Here is a 14,031-nt window from a genome sequence, read left to right on the forward strand (position 1 = left end):
TAATCAGAAGGTCAAAATCAGTCTGGTTCGGTATCATGAGAGTTAGTTTATCTTATTCTGTTTTCCTGTTGATTATACAAAGTTTTTATATAAAAACGAATGTTTGTACTTTCTAGAATAAGAGCTGGTTTTAATAATGCTTTGCTGATTTATAGGCTTTTTCCCCATTTTACCTCTCAGGCAAAGATCCCACCTGAACAAAGGCTCCATTGGCAGGTGCAGCTTTCAGTGGTGGCTGAAAGTTATTCCACAACTCAAGCAAAAATATGATCAGGCCAATTTATACCAACCAGTTTATTCCTGCCTTGAAGTTGCCCTGTAATTTATTTGGTTTCCAATTTTAGCCCATGTCATAAAAAGCAAAGCTGAAGTTGCTTTATGTGCTTCATGTTTGAGACCACGCACCCTTGAGAGACACCTGTCAATCTCCAGTCCCTGCACATCCCATCTTTGCTATAATAAGGCCACAAAAAGTAACAAAACAACCCCAAAACAGCCTCCACATCACGAAGCAGTCTGATGGGCTTTTTTCCCCCTTTGGTTTCTTTTAACTTCTGAATTTCCTTCTGTTTCCCATGCTGACTTTTCTCAGTTACACGTCGTTTCCTCTCTTACACACATTCACAAATCAGTGACATCTCAAGAATTTGTCAAAACTCGCTGCTTTTCTTGGAATGTCATTGCTTGCAGATTCTGTCAGCCTTGTGGTGGAGCCCATCAGCAATCTAATTAATAAATGAAGCAAGGAGAGCTAAGTTTCCCCAGTTTTCCATTTGCCTTCCCACTCCTTTACCACCCTTGCCCAGCTCTCTCTCTGGGTGAATGCTGAAGATGATCCTGAGAGCTGATTTAGGGAAATTCTGGATTCTGGAAACCCTAAATCATTCCCTGATCATGGCTGTTGTAGTTGTGAAAATAGTATTAATTATATTTCACATCTATTAAATTCTGGGCCATTACTGGTGGTTTTGGGAATCCTGGTTCTGCCATTTCTTCTGAGTCCTCAGAAAGGGGTGAAATCCCCTCTCCAAAACTTTGCTTTATTTTTTCAGTGTATGCTCCAGCCCGTGGGCATATGTTAACTATTTTAAGAATGAAGCCAAATAATAGATGTTAATTTATTTTAATTTTGTACAGTTATTTATGAAGAAGTCTCACTGAAGAGTTCTGGCTTAAGCTTTGAACAGATTAGAAATGATAAATTGGCAAAAAAAAATAAAAGCCCTTTCCTTTTTGAAAAATATCACTGGAACAGGAGCCTTGGCATTTGGAGCTGCTGAGAGTGTGGATGTAAATACTAATGACAAGCCCAAAATAACCAATGGTAATAGTTATTATTTCTGAATGCCTCCCTGTGCTTGCCAGGAGCTGGTGAGCTGATGGGTGTGAGGAATGTTTGAAAGGATTTGGGATTCATCTCCTGCTGGGCTGCCCAGCTCCTGGGCACCCCATCCCTTGGGTAAAATAGGGGTGTTTTTTATAAATTAAAGCTTTAAATTTTTTAATTTAAGATTTGGGCTGCTGGCTCTTGTTTAACCTCCTGGCTGTGCCCAAGAACATTTGACTCGGGTTTTGTGATTTTTGTGATTTTTGTTGTTGGGTCCTTTCCCAGTCCTTCTCTTCACATGAGCCAAGATCAAGTCCTTGAGCGTCTCTGTAGCCCACAGGAGCAGCGATCTGTCTGCAGCTCACCTGAAAGGAAAAGCAGGACAAAACATCTTCATAGATTGAGTTTTCTTCCTTTCCTCCTTTCCTCCTTTCCTCCTTTCCTCCTTTCCTCCTTTCCTCCTTTCCTCCTTTCCTCCTTTCCTCCTTTCCTCCTTTTCTCCTTTTCTCCTTTTCTCCTTTTCTCCTTTTCTCCTTTTCTCCTTTTCTCCTTTCCTCCTTTCCTCCTTTCCTCCTTTCCTTTCTTCCTTTCTTCCTTTCTTCCTTTCCTCCTTTCCTCCTTTCCTCCTTTCCTCTTCCTTTCTTCCTTTCTCTTTCCTTTCTTCCTTTCTTCCTTTCTTCCTTTCCTCCTTTCCTCCTTTCCTCCTTTCCTCCTTTCCTCCTTTCTTCCTTTCTTCCTTTCTTCCTTTCTTCCTTTCCTCCTTTCCTCCTTTCTTCCTTTCCTCCTTTCTTCCTTTCTTCCTTTCTTCCTTTCTTCCTTTCTTCCTTTCCTCCTTTCCTCCTTTCCTCCTTTCTTCCTTTCCTCCTTTCCTCCTTTCCTCCTTTTCTCCTTTCCTCCTTTCCTCCTTTCCTCCTTTCCTCCTTTTCTCCTTTCCTCCTTTCCTCCTTCCCTCCTTTCTTCCAGAGCCCGTATGACCTGAGTTCATTTGAGGATTTTGTACCAAAAGCAGATTTTGCAAAGGCATGGGGTTGCAGACAGAAGAATCGGTGATTTTAGTGAATTATCTGGAGATGGGCAATATTAGTATCATAGATTAAATATCAATTCTGTAGGATAAGAATTAATGTCTGCTTCCATCAGCTGTCAGTTCCAGGCAGGGAGCTGTTTAATTGCACCAAGGCAGGCTGGATGATGAAGCCACTTTCAGGGAGGAGGAAGGAAAGGCAGCTTAACTTGGGGCTGAAGTGCCAGGATTAGACCCAGCATATCCAGGGCTCAGTGCTTTGCTCAAATGCTGACTCTGTATTTGACCTGGGATTTTTCAAAGATACTTAGTGAGATTTTCAGCGCCGCTGAGATGAACAGGGAATAATTCTGCCAGACATCTTTCACTGGGGAGAGGGAGGGCTGGAAAACCTCCTGCTCTCATCCATCCTCACGTGCTGCTCTGGAAATAGGGCTGGAAATGACATTGCTGCTCCTTGTCTGGGGCTGGCTTTGGGAATGTTGGGGTGATGCAGGGATCATCCTGCTTTGCTGGGATGATTCAGATGAGATTTGAGCTTTTGGAAGGATTCCTGCTTGTTCAGAGCAGCTTCTCTGCCCCTCTCAGCGCTGGCACCTCCCCTCCATCCAGTACCACACACACCGGGTCTGTTTCTCCATTTATTCCTCCATAAATTCCATTTTCTTTCCTGCAGTGGTTGGATTGTTGTAAAACAGCTTGGGGAAAATCAGGTTGTACCTGTGGATTTAGCTGCTCTGTAAGTTAACTGATGTTTTATTTACAAAAATAAGAGTACTCTGCATTTCCTACAGGCTTCCAGACGTATTATTGGGACTTGGTGGGTGTAAATTATTTTTCTCGGTGACAAATTGGTGTGAAGACCCTCCTTTTTTTTTTATTTTTTCTTTTTTAGAAAGCTGATGGGTTGTTGGTGACACAATTTAATATGCAAAGCAGTTTTCTCTCTGTCATGGGTCTCAGCAGATAGCTCTTGGCAAAGTGCAGTTGGGATAAACCTGTTAAATATCCTCACTCACACAAAAATCATGAACTTCTCATGGTTACCGTTGCCTTGCTTTGTTTTTACAACGATTCTGCAACTTTATATCACATTTCCTTATTGCTCCCTAAAGAGGGGACACTGAGCAGCAGACTGAACCTTTTGTACTTCATCTTGTGAGGCAGAAATAAATCACTGGAAGTGAAATTATTTGAAAAAATCATTTTATTACGAGCAAACTCAGCAGAAACTGATAAAAAAAGCAACTCTGAGGTGTACAAAGTCAAAATAACCTGTAAATGTACATAGATATTTCATCATAAAATACTGCAGCGTGCTGTTAATGCCTTATTGAAGCTGAGAGGGCTGGTGGTGGTGAATGAGAATGGAATCAATGTTGTCAGCAGCACAAATGCTCCCTGATCCCCCTGCCCCGTGTGCAGGGGATGGCCCTGCCCAGGGAGCATCCAGGGAAAAGTGGAAATTGTGGCAGTGCTCAAAAATCTTCCTGGGCAAGAATTAATACCTGGTGTGATCATGTATTTTCAGAAAATGCAGAATGTGCTGGAGCCATATTGCTCTGTATAATTACCCTAAACCTGAACTTCTCTGTTTGAAAAATGCCTTGGGGAAAGTGTTGAAAATGGTTCAATATTACATTTCATTGCTTTTTGGGGGAAGAACGTTTCGGTTCTTCATTTAGTCAGTCTATCAGAACTTCAATTAATACTAATTTTATTGGGTTTTGAGAACATTTTTAGACCTTTATCTTTCTACTCATATTTCAGATGGCAGAGATGTTTTACATGCTTGAGAATGAGTTTAAAATGCTAAAATTTAATAAATTTAGTAGTGTCTTAAGTGTTGTCTTTAAACTGCAGACCCATAATTGTTTTCAGCTGCTAATCCAAGTCCAAGGGCCCCAATGTGACCAGAAATGGAGTGAGATCCATTTTCACTGAGTTATTGCAAAGCTTCTGAATTTCCAGACATTACCTATGTCAAAGGAAAGTCAGAAATGCTGGATATCAGCTGTTTATCATTTTTCCAGTGACATTTTGCCTGTCAAAAAGCATGAATTGGCGTTCCTCTGAAATATACATTTATGTACATATATATAAACTTATTTTAAATTACCCAGAGCGTTTTTATGTAACTTTTGGAGGGTCCCTCCTGTGCCCAGGTTTGTCCATGTGGGTGAGAATGCAGCAGAAAAAGGATGATATTTGAAAGAGGGGAGGCTCACAGACCTTCCAGCCTGATGCAGGTTTTTTGAAGGCTCCCTGCTGGACTTTTCCTGTTCAAACTCTTGAATCATTCCCTATTTTAAGGATCTGCCATGCCCTGAAGGTGTTGTGACATTTTCTAATCCTTCCTGCTGGACTTTGCAGATATTGAGGCTCTCTCATGCTGGGCTGGACTTGAAGTGCACGAGGCTTGGGTTTGAATAAGAACTCAAAATAAACCAAATAAATCAAATTGCAGTTTGCACTTTGGCTCTTTCCTACTGGCATTCCAAGAGTATTTAACTGTTTTCTTATAAAAAAATTTAAAGGCATCTGAAAATACTTTGCATAGTTAAGAGTATTTATCTTCCTTGGATTTTTCCCTTCTGGAGTGAGATATCATTTCCAGCCCTCTGCAAGCATGCTGTTCTATGAAATAGTTATTTGCCTTAAACTGAGTCAGTAGAACTCTTGGAATATAAGTAGCCAGATTTGCATAGTTTATGGGGAAAAAAAAAATCTCTGTACCAAACTTTGTAGTAAACCTTTTGAAAATATTTCATCTACAGTTTGCTTTGCTGCTGCTGCTGAGTAGGAAATTCCAAAATCACAGCTGTGAATTTCATAGAATTAAAACCACCCCATATTTTAAAAAGTCCCCATCCTCACAGCAAAGTCCCTGGAGATGGCTTTCTGTATCCAAAGCCTGAAAAATTGCAAGTTGTTAAGCTGAAATACAAGCTCTCTTTTATTTACTATTTCCGCTTTTTGCTATTTTCTATCGGAATATTAGGTTGGAAAATTGGAGGAGTTTGCTGATCTTTTTTTAGGTTTTTTTTTTTTTTTTTCCTGTCGTGATAAACAGCTGATGAAGCACTTTTAAGAGCATCAAAAATGTCATTTTTTCTTTTTTTTTTTTTTTATAATTGTTTCCTTGAGTATCCAGCGCAAAAAGAAATACTTGGGCAGCAGCAGGAGTTATCATCAAAGTGCAGCCAAGCCTCAGCCCTGTTTTACAGAAAACCCTGTGTGAAACATCTCTTTAAAGGGGATACAAACAAAAAAGGTAACGAGTCCTTTGATCAGACGTTTAATTCAGCAAAATGGGCTTTGCTGGTGCACAATGGATTAAAAGCAATCAGAACCCTGGGCTGGGAGCTGGGAGAAAGCTCAGGGAAGGGCTGCTGGATAAAATAAAGGCCAGCGAGTCACAAAGAGGTGTGAACTGTTAACGCTCTGCCTTTGTTATTGCTGAAGATGAAACCAGTCCAAGCGTGAAAAAATATTCCCTGGGATGGAATAGAAGGAGCTTGTAGTGAAAAGTGTTTATATACAGCAAAACATCGTTCTAAAGGACATTACCAGCTTTGGGCAAAAACCAGCTGATGGATTAATGTGATTTTTGTGGCACTAAGGTTGTACTTTCCTAATCATTTTATCCAGCAGCAAAATTTGTGTGTGTTCCTAAAATTTGTGTGAGAAACTCCTGACTGTTTTCTGTTTTCTTTCACCCAAATTCAGAATTTCTTCGTCTATATGGTAAAACCAGTTTTGGAGTGGTGCTCTAAATAAGATCTCTAGATGGGAACAGAACTGGAAATAGAGATAATGATTATTTTGTGGCACAAATCATTGTTTTCCAGTCTAAGGGCACTGAAGAGGTGATGGGGGATCCTGAATCTCCTCCGTGTGAGAGTGAGGAAGCTCAGCCAGCAATGCTCACCCTGGTCAGCCAGGCAGGCTCCCTGTGCTCAGGGCATGCTGGAGGCAGGGTTTGTCCCCAAATTGCTCATTTTTGTGTCCTCTCACAGCAGGGACCTGTTCTGAGCTGTTCTGAGCCCATTCTGAGCCCGTTCTGCTGCCTCAGACACAGCCAAGCCCCCCTTGCCCCATCCTTCAGTCCCACTCCAGCCTGGAGAAGGATGAAGAACAATTTAAATCCCAAATTCCTCCTGGGTCCCTCTGTGGGAGGGGTTGCTGCTGCCTCCCCTGCAGCCCCACAGAATGTCAATATATTTATATTCACTCTTTCCATCCCCACCTGCTGTGGGAGCTGAAGGAGGGGCCTGGTTCCATCCTTCTGCATCTGGAGAGAAAAACCCTGAGTGAATTTGGAGCAGCACATGAAATAACCCTGCTCAGGTACACGTGTTGATCAATAGAAACACTGTTGGAGCTATTCAGGGACACCTTGCTGCCCTGTCCCAGCATTAACTGCTTCTATATTTTTATTCTTTATATGAACAGAAAGGGTCAGATTCTGCTTTATGTGAGCACGGGCTTCTCACTCTGCATCATAATGGGGTTGTCCGTGCTCAGCCAAGAAAGAAATTAGACTCCTAAGTTCTTAAAAGTTATTATATTTTACCTCAGAGCCTGCCATGTATAGTCTAAATTACTTTCCTGTATGAATTATTTTAATAAGCAACAGTTTCACATTCACATGAGCTGCACATGCAAATAATAGAGATTAAAAGTGACTTTGAGGATGGAGTTGTTCTCAGCTGGGGGTGCAGAGAGGTGTCAGGTGCTGGTGAGATCATCCTGCCAGGCTGGAACAGGAGCTTTTCTTTCCTGTCCTGTGCTAAAATGCAGATGGGCACAGAAAGCCATGGCCTGTGCCAGCCAGCCATACAGCAGTGATGGAGTTTTAAGTTTTCTCATAGCATATTCAGTTCCATTTAAATATTGCAAAATGCTGAATTGTAAATGTTAACCTAGCCATGAATAAAAAATGCTGATATTTTATTTAATCAAAAAAAAAATAATTATGGATATTCTGCCTTTATTGTATTATTTAAAATATTTCGTTTTACTTGTAGCCTACAAGTTCTGGCAGAGTGGGTTTTATATATATATATATATATTTATATATAGAGAGAGAATATTTTTCTGATGCATAAAAAATACAGAATACTGACTTTTGCAGGCTACAGGGAATATTGCCATTGTCTGGGTATGGAGAAAAATCAGTTTACATTTACCAGTAGGAAATACCTCTTTTCAGGCCCAGGCTGGACCCTGAGTCAGGAGTTCTCACACTTTTATAAATTTTGTCCATTTCCATATTGGGGTTCATTGTTCAATTCCAGCTCCAGGTTCTGCAGCCCCACCCTGCCTGTTTGCTCTCCTCAATTTGCCATTTTTGCAGTTTTTGGGCTGAAGCTGCAGTGCTGTCCTTGGTTCTGGGCTGGACAAGGATTGTTGTGTGTGCCTGAGCTGAGGGAGAGCTGCTGGCACTTTATATGAATTCAGAGTTATAAACCAGTGCAGTGCAGAGGCTGGGAAATAGGGAAGATAAAACTGAAGGCAAACCTGCCCTTGGTGCCTTGGAGTGGCTGCCTGGAACAGAGGCCAGACAAGGCTAGGAGAATAAATTAATAATTTTTAATTACTTTATTGATTGTTTGTTTTAAAGAAAGTAATTTTAAGTAATTGTTTCTTTTAAAGAAAGTAATTTTAAGTAATATTTCTTTCGGGACGGGGGCAGTGGGATGAGGGATGCAGGGAGCCCTGGGCTGTCAGTCTGACTCCTTTAAGGACAGTTTCAGTGGGATGAGGGATGGGAACTCTGACATTCCCTGTGCATTTCCCATCCAGAACCTGTCCCTGTCTGTGTTCCCTGCCCTGCTTTGTGACCTCCCAGCCACCTCACCCCCAGAGCAAGTACAGCTTGTAGGGGTGGAGGTGTTCACAGGGGAGCTGGGAATGGGACATTTTAAATTTCATTATTGATGGAGAGAACAGCGGATCAGCACCAGACAGATCTGTTTGAAATGGGAGTACGTGGGTTTTGCAGTGTCACAGGCTTTTCCTTGGCAGGGAAATAGGGACAATTAAAACAAGGAAACACAGCTTTCACATCAGCAAACCTGCCCTCTCTGACATGAGGAGGTTTTTGAGTAAAGGCTCTGCTTTTACTTTTGGACAACTACTAAAAGTGTGTGTAGTCATGAAAGAAGAATCACAATCTCTGTGTTTTGAGATTTGGATTTTTTCAGCACTTGAAGCAGACAATTTACTCTCTGGAACTTGTTTTACCCTTCTGATTCATCAGCTAAATGTTTTCACTATGCAGGAGAGGTCACAAATGAGAAGTTCAAGGGAAAAAATATCTGAATAAATGTATTTTTATTGCCAAGGATCTCTCTCTCTCTCTTTTTCTTTGTTACTGTTACTTAGTCCTGACCTTGCTGGATGTGACACATTCGATTCTCACACGTCTTATTCTTCACTTGGAGTTGTTTTCTGAAGTACTTTCATTTGTCTCATTTGGCTTCAAACAAATCCCACATTCATGTCCTAAATGTTTCACTAGTCAGAATAATTAAGTTGATCAGGTCTGGGAGCACTGGAAGGCAAATAATAGGGTCACTGAAGCATTCAGGCTCTAATGGGAACCTGAGTTCATTCAGATATCAAATCTAATAATTGCTTTACACCTGTACTCACACTCCCAGGGAGCGAGGTCACATCGATGGTTTAGTGCTCCCAGGACTCTTTCAGGGAATATCAGTTCTGGATTTAAAACACCAACTTGTTTTGACTTTTTTCAACTTTGTTCTTGTTTTTATGTATCAGTTCTAGCTCAGCTGATTACTCATCTTTATGCACAGGGAAATATTTTCACGTGACAATCTCTTATTAAAAGTAGAATGTGATTAATGTATTGCAAAGCAGATTTAATAGCAATCAGAAAAGTGAGAAGACTATCATCTGAGTTTCACTGCTATCAAACAATTTATTAGCCAATTTAAATGCACTGTATACAATTTACCAGTATTCAAAGGCTGAAAGTGAGTCTGCAGGTGATTATATGTACAGAACAGCAGAAGGATTCTAGGAATATTCACAGCCATGATTGCTCCTTGAAAAAGGCAATTTCAGAAGAATGAGGTAAAAATCAGTATTACTTTGTGAGATTTTATGGGAAATGAAGCAATAATTATAACTCCTCAGTCTGACTAAATTCTGTGATAAATCTCCATGAATGCCAGCAGTACAGGCTGTCACAAAAATTCGAGAAAATTTTATCACAATCAAGAATAAAAAAAATACTGCCTAGGAAAATGACAGCTATTCATAGCAGGTTTCAGTAAATTCCAGCCTCAAATGCTGGTCACAGTGCTGCTTGTTATTGGAGGGGATTTGAACTGATGCAATCGTTCCTCTTCATCTTCTTTTTATTTTCCCACCTTTATAAGTTTACCTCTCAGCTGAGGATTCCAACTGAAAAAGAAATGGAAAATGGCTGTGGATGTGCCTGCATTGTGCTGACACGAAGGCCTATTTTTCTCTGTAATTTTAAAGGCCAATTACCCTTGGAGGAAAGGAGAAAAATAGATTGATTTGTCTTGTAACCCCTGAGGCAGGCATGTGTTTTCTCCTGCTAAGGCTTTTCCAGTGCAACTCTTGTGGAAGAGCTTTCACTGCACATCCCAAGCGGTGCTATTAACAAAGAAAGCAAAGGCAAATTAAAATATTAAACAGATCATTTAAAGGTTTAAGGAATCTTATCTTACTGGGCCAGCTCTTTCTTTGTTTTTCGGGTGGTTTGGAAATCTTAAGCCCAGAGTAAGCAATAGTGGAATTTCCTTTAAACTGATTACTTGAAAATAGGGTTTGCAAATCCATTTGTCATCCTACAAATACTGAACTTCAGCTCTAAATAGGGTAAGTATTTATTTCTTTATTGGAATTGTGATACAGATGGGCAATATCCTCACTCTGGGCTGCAGCAGTGTGACATTCATTGTGCTGCCACGCTGGATTGGCCGTGGTCACAGCTGGGTTGAGCTGAGCTGGTAAATGTCATCACACATGCCATTTAGCATTAAAACTTCCCACATTATTCCCTTTTCAAGCATTTTTGTGTCTAACACACAGGACACAAATAAATGGGTTTTCTACTGATGTTCTGCATTTTCCTTGGACTCAAAGGCTACAATTAGCAGTGCCCAGCAAGCTGGGTCTGAGTGGCAGCGCGGAGATTAGACGTGGCTTTGTTCCCTTTTAATCTGAGTAAAACTCTTTTGTGGCAGGGCTTAAATTCTTTAACTCTCTGCATTTCAGACCTGCTTCTGTGCCACAGCGCTGCTGGGTATTAACAAATTTATTTAGCAAGTTAAAGAGGATCCAAACAGGCACATATCTTCTCCATGAGAAACTGCTCACACAGAATAATCTGGAAACCTTCAAATGAAGGTGCTGTGTGTTACCTCAATGGCTTCACAGCTTTGAAGGCGGTGTTTCTGAGCAGAACACGACACTCCTGACTCCTGCAGATAACTCGGGAGATGTTTCTGCTTTTTTCCTGAGGAGGAACCATTCAGCCTTCAGACACATCCTTTCAAGTGCTGCAGCTCTCCTTGGTGCTTTTTCTTCCTCCTGATTTCTTCTTAAACCTTTTCTTCCCCCTCAATGCCTCACAGATCAATGGATTTGTAAATATCCCAGTGGCACATTGTTAACAAATGATGTCTTTATAATTAATGTGTTCAGCTGTGCTGTCCTTATTTGGGGGCTTTAAAAAAAAAAAACAACAAAAAAAGCAAACACCAAAACCATTTTGCTTTCTTTTTGGCCTAAGGGTAAGTTTCTGTTTCTCGATCATAACATTTATAAACCCAGGTTATCACTCAGCTTTCACATGAAAGTCTTGACCTACACCAAAATAAACCAGGATTTATAGAATTTGACCTTACAGCTCCAGGGTTTGTTTGAAACCTCGATGTTTTCTTTGAAACTGATGCTAAAATAACCTTTTTACCTGGCATTTAACTTTGATTGCCAAGAACTTGAGATTCTGTTTAGCAAAAAAACCCCAAAAAGCTGAGAACAGGGATGTTGGATCACTTGGTCTGTTCTCATTTTTGGTTACAGAAATATCAAATCCCAGTGAATGTCAGATGCTGTGATGGTTATAAAGGGTTGAGGTCAGATTTTGCCAGGCATGTTTAGGTTGAAATAAGAGTGGTTTAAATACTTAATGATTAACAGAAAGCACATTAACTGTACAGTGCCCCTTAACCCAGCTAGAAAAGTGTTTTATTTGCTTGTTTCATCTGCTGGCAATAAGGATCTTTTGAAAAGAGCTATTTCAGCCCCTTTTCTGCAGTGTTATTTCGGCTCTATTTCTCCCATAACCGATTTTTACCTTATTGCTATTTTTTTTTTCTCTATGGGCCATACATTCTGAAAGATCAATTTGAAATCAAATCTCACAGAGATGGGCCGAATCTGAACAGAATTGAGGTTAGGAGAGCCATTTTCTCTCAGAAAGGGTTTTGCTCCAGACAGCAACAGCAGTTTTGATGCTCTTAATTTCCTTTCCTGGCCTTTTTCTCAGTTGGGATCTGCAATAATGTCAGAGGGACGGGCCAGGCAGCACCACGGGCAGGGCTGAGCTGCTAAAGAGGAGCTGGGTGGGGATGGAGCTCCCTGCTGGTTTACTCTGAGTCAATTCTGCTCCTGCCTGAGGTTCTACCAATTCCATTTTCCAAAAAAAAATGTTCTAAAAAAATTGTACCTTTCATTGTGGGATGCTAAAGGTGATGGAGGCGACTGCAGTCCATGAAGGAAAATATGAATAATAAAATAAAAACAACAACAATCAAAACCTAGACCAAAATAATAATAATAACAATAATAAAAATATAATAATAAAAATATAATAATAATAATAATAATAATAATAATAATAATAATAATAATAATAATAATAATAATAATAATAATAATAATAATAATAATTTTCACTTGGGTTGTTCCTTCAAGCAGTTGGCAATGTGCTGTTGCAGCAAATGATGAATTGGCCTCAGTTTTCCCTGTGCTTGGGTAACCCCAGGAGAAAACTGGAGGCTGCCCAGTTTCAAGTGAATTGAATTTCACCTAATTTGTCATCATTTTAATCAGTGACACTGGAAAATATTTGGTTATCCTGATCAGAAAGAAGTGATACTTGTAAAACAAAATTCAGGTTTTCACCTTTTCCTATAGAGCAAATGCCAGTTTTTACAGATGAAGTGTTTGATCCTTGGAATCCATGTGTTGTGACACTTTATCCATTTTAAACCTACTAAAATGAGTCCTTTCCTCATTTTTTCATCATTCCCCACCTGTAGGAAATTGTCTTGCTGTTTTCCCTGTTTCACTGCTGCAGTGCTTGGGACTGCAGGAGTATTTTCCCTTTGGTTGCTCATGAAAACAAGATGTGTTTCAGTAGGATTTCCTAGTGAACAAGATTTTACATGAATGAAGAAATAAATGTTTGATGTAAAGGCTTTCATTGATTCCCAAAGGCACGGGCCATACAAATTCCCTTACAGCACACAGTTCTGTCTCTTTTGCATAGTCAAAACTATTTCAAAAAGATGGAATTTTAAATATTTTATTAACTGCTGAGAGTTCTACCTTCTTGCTGTGATCATTTTCAAGGCAAGTCAAACCAGGACCTCGTTTCTCTGAGCATGGAACAGTTTTTATTATTATTATTATTATTGTCAGCTGTGGAAAGGTCAATTCTGCCACCTTGGGGAGGTGATTTAGGAGGGGAAAGAGGAGTCAAACAAGGTACCAAGCCCAGGGTAGCAGTTTGTAACACATTTATAATTTTAATCTCAGGGCTGAGAGATAATGATAGAAGAGAACTTCCTTTTCCTTGTTGCAGAATGATGCAAATTCCAACCAGGTGCCTTTGAGGTATGGTTTTATAGACTCTGCCTTTCCCTTATCAGATTTCTCAGTGTCATGACCAGTCCATTGGACTGCACAACATCTCTATTAATACTAGCATTGATTGCTCATAAAAAATAGGGTTTGTAATTAGGAGTGCATAAAGTTACTACCTGGAAGAGTGGATAAGGAGAAAATGAAATGAAAAAGTCACTTAATCTTAGCACTGCAGTTGTGCAAAGTGCCATTTATTTTTCTCCTCGTATAACCGAGTTGTGTGTTGATAACAAGCTGCTGGGTTAATAAATCTGTGGCAGCTATTGAGACTTCTCTTTTAATAACAGAGCTAATGAAGGAAAGGAAAAATAAAAAGGAAAAAGCATTAAGGAAAGGAAAAATAGATTTTGCAGGGTTTATTCCCATCTTGGTGCTGAGTGCAAGTCTTGAGCAAGGAATTGTTTTTAGAACAAAGTCCATTTGTTTTTTGCAGGGTCACCATTGCATTCCAGGGTTGTGTGTACTAAAAAGGAGCTGCTGATTTGATTCCTCAGCATTTAATTTTATATTGACTTCATTTCCATTTGATCCAGCTAGCTAAAAGATGGGGATTCTTTTGTGATATAAAAATCTGCTTTGTTTCCCATTTTAATCCTTCACTCTTCTACCTTTCACTGCTCCAAGATCCTTTCAGCAGATTGAGAGGCCACTTTGAAGGTCGTGTGCTCACTTCTGAGACATTATAATGTCTGTAATGGGAGCAGAGTGGGTGTGCCCTGCTTTTAGAAGAAATGGACTTCTA

General features: G+C 40.0%; 1 protein-coding gene and 1 long non-coding RNA gene across 2 annotated transcripts in view; one reads left to right on the plus strand and one right to left on the minus strand.

The window, feature by feature from the left end:
• The window catches only part of DIAPH2 (diaphanous related formin 2), a 169,668-nt gene that overhangs the window by 147,741 nt on the left and 7,896 nt on the right, over positions 1-14,031 (plus strand). The window lies entirely within an intron of this gene.
• On the minus strand, positions 9,300-11,066 carry LOC135447771 (uncharacterized). The gene is made up of 3 exons (XR_010440300.1): positions 10,778-11,066; positions 9,879-10,007; positions 9,300-9,788 (listed from the first exon to the last, which is right to left on the minus strand). It is a non-coding gene; the product is annotated as an uncharacterized LOC135447771 (long non-coding RNA).

The sequence above is a fragment of the Zonotrichia leucophrys genome, chromosome 4A, assembly GCF_028769735.1.
Source record: "Zonotrichia leucophrys gambelii isolate GWCS_2022_RI chromosome 4A, RI_Zleu_2.0, whole genome shotgun sequence".
Taxonomy (NCBI): domain Eukaryota; kingdom Metazoa; phylum Chordata; class Aves; order Passeriformes; family Passerellidae; genus Zonotrichia; species Zonotrichia leucophrys.